At 39.7% G+C, this 10,663-nt stretch overlaps 1 long non-coding RNA gene across 1 annotated transcript; it reads right to left on the bottom strand.

The window, feature by feature from the left end:
• Positions 1-383: 383 nt before the first annotated feature.
• Positions 384-3,662, bottom strand: LOC107207785. The gene is made up of 3 exons (XR_004498318.1): positions 3,399-3,662; positions 1,051-1,152; positions 384-948 (listed from the first exon to the last, which is right to left on the bottom strand). It is a non-coding gene; the product is annotated as an uncharacterized LOC107207785 (long non-coding RNA).
• Positions 3,663-10,663: the final 7,001 nt, after the last annotated feature.

Here is a 10,663-nt window from a genome sequence, read left to right as displayed (position 1 = left end):
CCAGCAAAGGCAAGGCAGGATCTGTAGGATGTGATAGGAGACCAGTGGTCAAGTGAGGTAAAGCCTTTTCACAGGCCTTCACAGAAATTCTGACAACAGGCTGGTTATTTACACACGGAAGGATCTTAATATCCATCAAGACTCAAGATATTTGTCTTTTCTATGCCCTTCTAATTTAGATGAAAAGGGTACTATTTTCACCACTTTGAATAATTAAAAAAAAAAATTATATACTATAATATTTTTTCATTGTTGTAGAAACCATGGAAATCTGGTAACTAAGGCAAACAAATTTCAGGCAACTTATTCTATACTGCCCAGAGAACATTGGTCAATACCTGAAATGAAAGAATCAAGTCTAAAAGTTTGGTTTGAAACTTGATTTTAGTTTAAAATCTTGGTTGGAGGCTTAGAATAAAAGCACAGATCTCTTCAGCTTAGCTCAGTATTTTAAAATAAATCAACAGAGAATGAAGTGCAGATCTAACATGCATCGTGCTTACAATGTATTACATTATTATAACTACAAAGGAAATTTAAAAATGTATAACAGATGACATCACACCTCAGATGAAGTTACCTAAAAAGAAATTTCCTTCCCAACCTACCAGCAACCAGAGATGGTAAGAAAGATTATTTTTCTTCAGCAATGAAGCAAATTTCACCTCTTCCTTTTGACCAGGTTCACTGAAATAACCAAAGCTGATGATACAACTCTTATCTCTGTGACTTCACCTGCCAGCCAAGGCAGGACATGGTCTCTCTTGTCAATATTTATAATTTTACATAACCTCAACCATCATTGGCTGATGTGCACTTAATTCAAGTTATGTTTTGCTTCCTATTGATGAAGACACCATCCACCTTTTCACCTGCTTCTTCTTCTTTCAACTGCAATGGTTTCTGCAGCACATCCACATTTCTTCTCCAGCACCTTCACCCTCTGCACTGGATCATTAAAGTCCCAGGAAAGAGCAAGGAAGACTTCAGATTTTGGCAATAAATTCAGTGGCAGGACTGCAGTTTTGTAAGGAAAATAATTTTCCTTACCACAGAGGAGATTTAGGGCAGGTCCAGGAGGAGGGTCTCAGTGAAACAATGGTGTTCATATTTGAAAGGGTTCACTCTAAACAACTCCTGTAGATTGTGCTGCTGCTGGGGGAAAGGAGAAAGAAGCAAGTAGATAAAAATAATCAACATTGGTGGCTGATGGCAAAATAGCACTGGGAAGATGCTGAGAGGAAAATAAATAAAATAAAGTATTTTCCAGCCTTCATCACGTAGCAAAACAAAAATATAATGCATTTGTTTAATGAAAGGAAGTTAATATCTCTCCTTATGTTCATAACAGAACAAAGACAGAGATAGAACACCAGGCAGAGAAAACTCTATTTTTATTCTAGCATAACTCATGATGAAACACCCATGGACACACATCCCCACCCAAAGTGTCTCAACTTCGTGTGTGCAATCCCCATTTTCTCAGTGAAAGGAGTCGTTTTGATAGCCTGAACTGTAAGAAAAATTGTAATAGAAAATCAAAACATTTAGAGAGATGGTGAGAATAGGCATGCACAGGTGTCTCTCAAATATATAAATATATATATATATATATGTATGCTCTTCCAGGACAATAAAGTTTTATCAATTGGAAATTTACTTAATTTCATGGGCTTTTCAGTATCAGCATGTACAAATGTTTCACTGACACAGAATAGTTTTTCACCCTTTCATCAGAAAATCATTTCTTACTTGGAAAAAATAACTCCTCAGTGTTCCTTATTAATATCTTTAATAATTTAAAATGTTTACCAGTTTACTGTATCCTAGATATCTAATTATTTGCAGACTTTCACTTACACATTGCTAATGGGACAAACATCTTCTGGCCTCATTTGTTTTTTGATTTGGGAGAAGTATTGAGTTACAACAAATGCAGTGTGCGATCAAAAATTCAGAATATTTGACCTTTTCATGGTAACCAACTGATAAACAGGGAACACAGTTTCTCAAAACACTGAGGACACTGCTCCTCTCAATATTCAATAAATTATTTGCTATCTGAAATGAATGTTCCATCACTGTAGTGCTCTTGTTCTTTGATTACGTGATCTAAACTACAGCAGCAGGTGGCTACTAGCAATAATTTGCTCTTGCTTTGCTTTACTCTGAGGGATAGTGAAAATACTTTCATTAGTGGGAATGGCAAGCTAAGAGAGGGTGGAAATCAGACCAGGGGAATGGTAAGGATCTTAAACCTTTCCTTAGGGACAAGAGCAAGGACTGTGTGTAGCTTAGTTCTTGAGTCAACAGGTTGCCACATCCAGCCTTTATCTTAATGACCAGGGCAATAAAACAGTGAAATCAAAATGTATTTGTAACACAGAATTCAAGCTTTTTTTTTTAAGACCTGGAGTGAAAAATCAATCTGTGCAATTGCAAACCAAGCCTTTAACCCTATAAAGACATATTTTTATGTTTAGCTGTACCCAAGCTGAGCAGTGCCATTTTCATCAATAGGATTCATCATGGGACTACTTAGAGACATTAACACTAATTAAACACAAGCATAAAACTCTTTGCAGGATTGAGACCTAAACTACTTCAATTTCCACTAAAAATTATTTTCATCTTGTAATTAAAACAAATTTTTGCTACTGGCATAGTATCTGCTCTCCACTTAAATATATGGACATAAAACTCTGTTAGCACGAGTGGCTTTCAGAAAGCCAATAAGAGCAATGAAAATATCCACAGTTCCATTTCTGGGAAAAATTTGGTTTCTGAGTTCTCATTTTTACTTCTTTGTCATTCTTCATTACTACTATGCCTTCACTACTAGCCCATAGTCAGTGACTTTTATTTTCTTTATGTCTTAGGGCCTATTCCTATAGACCTTCCCTTAAAGAAAAAGACATCCACAAGGATGTTAATGAGCACAGGCACTGTGCCTTTTCTGAGGTCAAAATCCTGTTCCTCCCAAAGTTGAAAAGTGAATGTTGGAGTCATGATCAGCATTTTGTGGTTTAAAATCCAAGAATCACTTAGCCAGCTATTTCCCCAGCACTGTCAACCACAGCAGAGAATCACTTCTTAGGACTAAGGCAGTTATGCTATTAACAACATAAATGTGGGTTTGGGGTGGGTTTCTTGTGGAGGTGGAGGAAGAACTAGTAGTCCCCTTACTAAAAACATACTGAGGGTTTAATAGCAAAGTCATTCTGACATTTTAAGTCATTATTATTAAAAAAAAAAAGAAGTTAATTTTCATTTTTTTCTTAGAATAAATGCATTTTTTCTCATGGGCCACATCCAACTGCTTTTCTAAAATGACATCAGCAAACCAAGGCCGAAAGCTCAGTACGTCTGCTCAGTAAAATATTGCTATTTATACTGACCAAACAGTAAGGGAGGTCATCCTGCCCCTCTGCTCCATCCTGGTGAGTCCAGGCAGTGCTGCCTTCATCTCTGGTGTCCTCAGCACAGGAAGGACACGGGGCTGTTGGAGTGAGCCTAGAGGAGGTTCAGGTTAGAGGGATGGAGAACCTCTATGAGGAAATGATGAGAGTATTGGGAATGTTCACCCCGGAGAAGAGAATCTTCAGTGTGACCTAATTCCATACTTCCAGAACCAGAAGGGAACCTACAGAAAAGGTGGAGAGGGACAGTTTCCAAGAGCCTGGAGTGACAGGACAAGGGGGAATGACTCCAAACTGAAGGAGGATGGGTTTAGACAGGATATTAGGGAAAGAAATCTTTACTGTGAGGATGGTGAGGCCCCGGTACAGGTTGCCCAGGGGAGCTGTGGTTGCCCCGTTCCTGGAAGAGTCCGTGGCCAGGCTGGATGGGGCTTGGAGCAGCCTGGGATAGTGGAAGGTGTCCTTGCCCATGGCAGGGGGGTGAAATGACAATCTTTAGGGTCCCTTCCACAAACCATGCTATGATTCTGTGAAGTGCAGCCATATCCATGGGTGTCATGGTGAGATGGGGATCTGGAAAGGGATGAGGGAGCCCAGAGGAGCAGCACAGCTCGAGGAGGACAGCGGGGGCTGGAGCCCTGTGCCACCATTGCCCCACAGCCACCGGGCTCGGCACGGAGACAGGGAGCTGAGCACAAGCTATTTCTGCACCCTGATTTAAATCGTTATTTATACGACTGGAGTCCTATTTTGAGTATTTTGATTTCTATTTTTAGATTTTTGAACAATATTTTTGAACTCTATGGCACATGTGATCCGGGAATATCAGGAAATACAACGTTAACCAAAATATTCCTTCAAAAGAGGTTTTTTTTTAGCCTACTTTCTAGAGCTGGAAATGATCACAGGACTTCGCCTTCCATACCATTCCACAGCACACCCCCCCACCTCTGTGCCATTGCCAACTCAAGGCTCTGAAGCCTAGAGACAGCCTTAAAATTATGAGATTTGCTCAAAAATACCATTTTTTTTTTAATCAAAAGTAATTGAGAGAGTGGGAATGTTTACTTGTTCTTTGCTATGAATATGCCTCATATATTTCTTTAAATCTCTCCATATGGGCAATCCACCAGGAGAAATAAATTTTTATATCTTAAAAATGAAAAAAAAGCTGAAAATTTTCATGCCACTGAGGTTTGAAGAGGAGGAGCATTGCTCTACTTACTGAAGCTGACAACTTCATCTTTTTCCTGGGCATGCCTGTAAAGAAGGAAATTTTAGCAAGACCTTTTAGTGTAGGAACAGGAAAATTGACAAGGAGTGCCCATCACGTGTGGATCTTAATTCTCTAAGACTGAATCACAAATGAAATTTCTTCAGTAACAAATGTTATAGCACAGCACTCAATTACCTCTTCTGTGACTAATATTTCTGTATCAGACTCAAACTTCCCAGTCCTACTATGGCATCAAACCATAGTGCCTGATTTGCATTTCCAAAAAGGAAATTGTTTTCCAAAAGACGCGTGTGGCAGCAAGAGACTCCGAACAGCATTCTCATAGTAACACACAGTAGCGCATTTCAAGCCAACTAAATTTACTGAGCACTCCTCTATGTTTTCAGCATGTTTCAGATAATTTTTAAGAGCCCAGAAACTGAGCAGCAGGCATGGGTGATTTATTGAAAATGTAGTCCTTTAAAGCTCTCCTGTTTAGAGACAAGGAGGCCCTGCAGGACAGCGACACATCCTTTGCACAGTTCTAGGTCACTCTTTCCTTATGCACCACACTCTAACCCTATCACATCAGGCACTCTTTGCTCGTACTGAATCCATGTTGGCTGCCACAAATCACCACCTTTTTCCATGTGCATTAGCATGATTTCCAGGAGGATCCCCTCCATCACCTTGCTGGGCACAGGTGAGCACCCTGCTTTTTTCCCTTTTTTAAAAGTGGAGGTTCTGTTTCACCCTTGCAGCTAGTGGGATCTTTGCTGGACTGCCATGGCTTCTCAAACATTATGGACAGGGGCCCAACAACTGCATGGACCTGTTCCCTCAGGCCACCAGTAAATGTGTCCCCTCAGGTTCCATGACTTGTGCAGCTTCTTGTTCTTTAGATGATCTCACACCTGATCTTCTACCAGTTCTCCGTTCTCCCAGTCCCTGACTTTGCCTTCTGCATTTTGGGGGAGCATTTGCCAGTGAAAACTCAGGCAAAAAAAAAGTCCTGGAGTAGCTCAGCATTCTCCATATCCCAGGTAACCAGATTTCCCATTTCCTAACAGAGAGGGCCCACATGTTTTCTAACCCTCTTTTTATCTCCCTCTTAAGATATTGGGAAGCCAACGAAAAAGAGAAATTCCAACCTGCAAATCCTTGCAGGTGCCTACCTTGGGCTGAACACGTCACAGATCAGCACTGACACACAGATCTCACTCCTGTGTCCCACCTGCTCGTGTATCACAGTCCATGTGCTCTGGTGGCAGCACATTTGGTGGCAACATAAGACACCATAAGGTAGAAACTTCATTCCTTGCTTTTGTCCAGGAGCCCTGCTCTCGGTCTGAACATCACAGCCTAGATGTCACCGTGTAATGGGGAAAAGCTATTTTAAAATCTATTTATATGCTCATAAAATACATGTAAAATGATGATAAAACCGAGGAATGAAGCTCCCAAGTAGTGGCCATATGTTCCTCAAGCTCCCAGGTACTGGCTGCAGATTTGACAGCGAGACAGAACCTTATGGAAAGTGTACTTGGTCAATTCAAGTAAGAGTTGGTCACCTTTGATTGCTCAGGGCTGTTTTGCCAAAACCAGAATCAAGCAAGAAGCAGAGGATATGTTCATATCACACACTGCCAAAGTGCTTATTAGTGAAGTCTTCCCACACGTGAACCTCTATAATTTTTCAGCACATTAGCAGTCCACCCAAAATTAGATAAAATATCATAAAAATCTATAGTTGCTCCTATTTGTGAATGCACACTTTCTCACATAAGGGCTTCAAAATAAAATATCCTTTTCAAACTGAATACATATATTTATTTTTTTTTTACCTTAAGATAACCTCCTTTAGTCATGATATGAACATGACTGTCAAGCAAAAAGCTGAGGAGAGCAAGAGTATTATGTTTGCAAAGGAAGTTATTTTTGGAAGATATTTTTCATTTAGGGAAGGAAAAAAAAAATCCAAACAAAGTAAACAATTTAGTTCATAATCATCAACACAGGGACTCTGCACAGACATTTCCTTTCATAGGTCACTACATTCATTGGATTGGAATTAGTTAGAGGACTGAAAATAGTAAATGACAAAAACTACTGGAAGTAGTAGCCCATGAAGGAAAACATAGCCAGCTGAAGTGAAAATTAGATTATATTATGCTGAACCTACTCCTACCTGTCCTGTAATTCAGGATCCAGTTCACATATGTATAACTGCTATAATGAAACACCAGATTTATTAAAGATTTTAGCAGTGGGGAATTAAGTCAGCTTGTGGAATTCCTACCAAAATAAGACAAAAAAGGAATTATTCTCAGATCAAAGTGGGGGTTTTTTTTGTTTTCTGTTTTTTTTTTAAACATCCTCTGCATAGATTTAACACTAGCTAATAGAGTGTAATGCATCAATACACTATAGCAAATTTTCTCTGCTTTAAATATCACCCTCATTCATACTGTGATTCAATTTAAGAATCATTCAAAGATAAATCTAAATAAATAACAAGCTGGCTTTCAGGCAAACAAATGAATTTGCATTGTTTTATATTCATCATAAATATTTCACCTAATTACTGAGGTACTATGTTCAGAAATACAAAACAACATTATAAATTTATTAGCACTGTCCCTGCTGATTTTACAGAAGTTCTGTGGAATTTAAGAGCCAAAAGTAGAAACAGGCTCAAGAGCATAACCAAAAGAGCAGAGGCTGCATTCAAATGCTAAACTGGATTGACACCCTCTGCTTTGCTCTGCATATTTACCCCAACTAAAGCTTCCTGTCTCGAATCAGGTGTTATCCTATTTATTCTCAAAACCCAAGGTCAACGAAAGCCTTTTCCTTCTGTTGACTCTCGAAAGCTAAACATCTGAATCAGGCTGCTTCGAGTATTATCTTGAAAACTATCACAGGAGTTATTTTTCCCCTCATTGTAAAATTGTGAAAACGTAAAAGGATGTAACAGCGTTTTTCAAAGGTTTAGGGAGGTCAGCTGCATGGAGAGAAAATAAGGAGTGCTGCTAAAACATAAAAGGTAAAGAACACAGCATTTATCCTCAAAATTATTTAAGTTCTTTTAATGGGTCTAAAGGCTATGAAAAATGTTTTTTAAATGTAAATATGTGGGTCTTTTAGAAGAAGTTATCCTTCTTTGTAAACCACAGTATCACTGGTGATTTATAATTTTCAGTAAATCTTAATCCCACAGGAAACATATAAGAGTTCCTCTTTATTTTTAACCAAATGCTGAATCTAACATGGAATGCAGTTTTTATTATTGGCAGAAAAGCTATAATTTTTATTTGCTTATAATAAACTAAGATAAAATCTGAAAGAGTGCAAGTACAAAACCATTTTAAAGACAGATTAGTCTTTTCCCTTTACCTTTGAAACAACTTCAGACGTAAATAAAATTGTGGCTATCACATTTCCCTAAGGATTAAGTACTCTTACTGTTCAAATGTCATTAATTACTCTTAATGCCGTTATGAACTATTTGGAGATTATCATTATTAAACTGTTAGAATATTTCTTAATTCCTCACCAGAAAGCCACAGAGTGACTCTCTGAGCCTATCCTCCCTCTCTTTTGTTGAAATAACAATAGCCTGGAGGAATTGTGTCTGCAAAGAAAAAGTCAAGAAACAACAATAAAACACATTTTGTTGGACTGAATGAGCAGTAGAGAGAAGAGTTTGGGTTTTAGACCATGTTCTGTTTCATAAGTCGAGCATCTGGGGCTGGTACAGCCCCATGGGAGTGTCCAGGGTGCTCTGAGGGATGGGGAATGCAGCAAAATTCCCTCTAATAAAAGGGTCTCATCTGTAGCTGGCCCATTTGGGCACACTGACATCTGAAATAAATAAGTTTTAGGATCCCAAGGACGTTTCACTGCTGTAATAAACAGTCATTAGAACAGAATAGGGATACTGCATAGACTGGGTTTGGTATCAAAACACTTCATACACAAAAATTCAAAATACACGCATTCTTGTCACAACCTCCTCTTTTTTCACCAAGCACTAAAGCAATGAGGATTTTAGCACAGTTGTTATTTAACTGTGTCACTTGGCTCTTTCCCTGAATAATCTTTGGGCTGGGAGGGTTTGCTCCACCACAGGGGCCACGTGGTCCTACTACAGCTCAGATCCTCAGCTCTTCCAAGACAAATCACAGTGCTTGGATTCATGTTTTGAAGTCTGTGTTTTACTTTGCTGTTATTATTATTAATATTAAACTTGTATTTTTCATTCAAATGCATGCCAGCACCTTTATACTCATGTGTTTAAAAACGAAAGTAGTAAGTTTAGCTACAGGCAAATTTGATCAAACAGAAAAAAGGCTCCATGGAAACTTTTTAATGACTACCTGGAAAGTGGAAACAAACAAATGTAAAGTATTTATTCACTTCTGGTGTATTCAAGCTGCCTGTCACCTTGAAGGCACACATTAAGACACATGCTCCCCTACTTTGCATTTACACTTTAGATTAACTTTTCTGGGCATTTCTAGATGTAATTTCTTCAAACAAAGGGCTAAGAGGGTTCAGTGGTCCTGCTTTCTTGGTCTGCATTTTTATCTCCCCTTGCCTCTATTCTGGGGGAGTTCCTAGTCCATGTCTGGAGCACAGTGGGCCAAATTTGGTGTTTTTATAGAGCTGACAAGTGATGATGCTGCCAGTCACCAGCTTTGTGAGTTACCCTCAGATCAAGCAGAAGGGTTATTCTCTGGGAGTGTCTGTCCTAGAAAGGAGGGGGACACTAAAAAAGAGATTGCTGAAAAGCTGTGCTGGTTTCAGAAATGGGGAAAGAGCCTGAGAAGGACCATCACAGAGTGACACTAATGGGATGGTGTGGTCTGGGATTGGAAAAAGCTCTTCTCTGGCTCTTTTCCTGATCAGATCTACACACTGCAGAGGCCAGGGCTCCCTCACAGAGCTCTGCTGAAAGGTAACGTAGTGCTGGGGATCTGTTATGAGTTATTCCAGAGAGGAATGTCTGGCTTTTTATGGTTATTTTAATTGGTGACAGTACTCACTGCTTAAAGTACTCAATCTGGCACTGAGGCTCTCCCATGTCCTGCTCCATCCTGAGCACTCATCCTGTCTCAGAGCTGCTTTCTCATCCCTGTCAGAGCTGCTGCCCCATCACTGTCCTTGCTCAGGCATTATCTGGTCTGGTCTGTGTAACACCAGCCCAGGGAAAGCACTGACATATTTCACCAGAGATTAATACTCAGGCTGCCTGTCCAGAGAGCATGGGAAGTTGATAAGTGCAACAGGCTTTAAAGCAAACCTGAACTCAACCCTCTTTTTATGTATTTTGTTCACACCAGTAATGAGCTGTTCTGCCTGTTCTTTGGTACATAAAATAGGGTTTATATCAGTGAGAAAGCAGCACTGCCAGCCTTGTAGGACAAAGGAAACTGAGCTACACACCTTGACACAAGTTTTCTTCTAAGCATCTCACAGAGTCCTTCTAGCAAAAGCACCCCTTCCTTTGCAATACTTGTAGAAAAAAATCATTATTATGCTTTTAAAAATGACACAGGATGACTTGAGATGACTTCATTTGCCAAAGGACAAATGAATTAACAGCAGTAACGAAGTCAATGTCTTGCCCACCAATTTAAGCACAAGCCTTCCAGTCTGCTGGGCAATGGAACTTCGGTGGGCTTCAGATCCAGGGCTGACTCATGTCATTGTGCATAAGGCATGGAAACAAAACCTACACGATTCACTCTATCCCATTTTGATGCAGAATCAGGAGCTAAGAACACTGGCACTCAACAGAATTGTTGTCTTGGCCCCCTTTCATATTACAGATGAAAGAATAACCACTTGAAAATGAGCAGCCTCCTTCACTTGAAACTCGAAAGAGGAAGGAAGGTGAGCTCAGCAGCTCCTCTCTCCAGCTTCCTTAATCACCCATCCCTCAACAACCTTCTCCTCCTTGCATTGCTCCCACTCCTTGCTCCACTTCCCACCCCTTTCCCACAAGCAGGGCTGTTGCTCATCC

Source organism: Parus major, chromosome 7 (assembly GCF_001522545.3).
Source record: "Parus major isolate Abel chromosome 7, Parus_major1.1, whole genome shotgun sequence".
In the NCBI taxonomy this organism is placed as follows: domain Eukaryota; kingdom Metazoa; phylum Chordata; class Aves; order Passeriformes; family Paridae; genus Parus; species Parus major.
The sequence above is the reverse complement of the archived record's forward strand: the minus strand, read 5'-3'. Positions and strand labels throughout refer to the sequence as shown.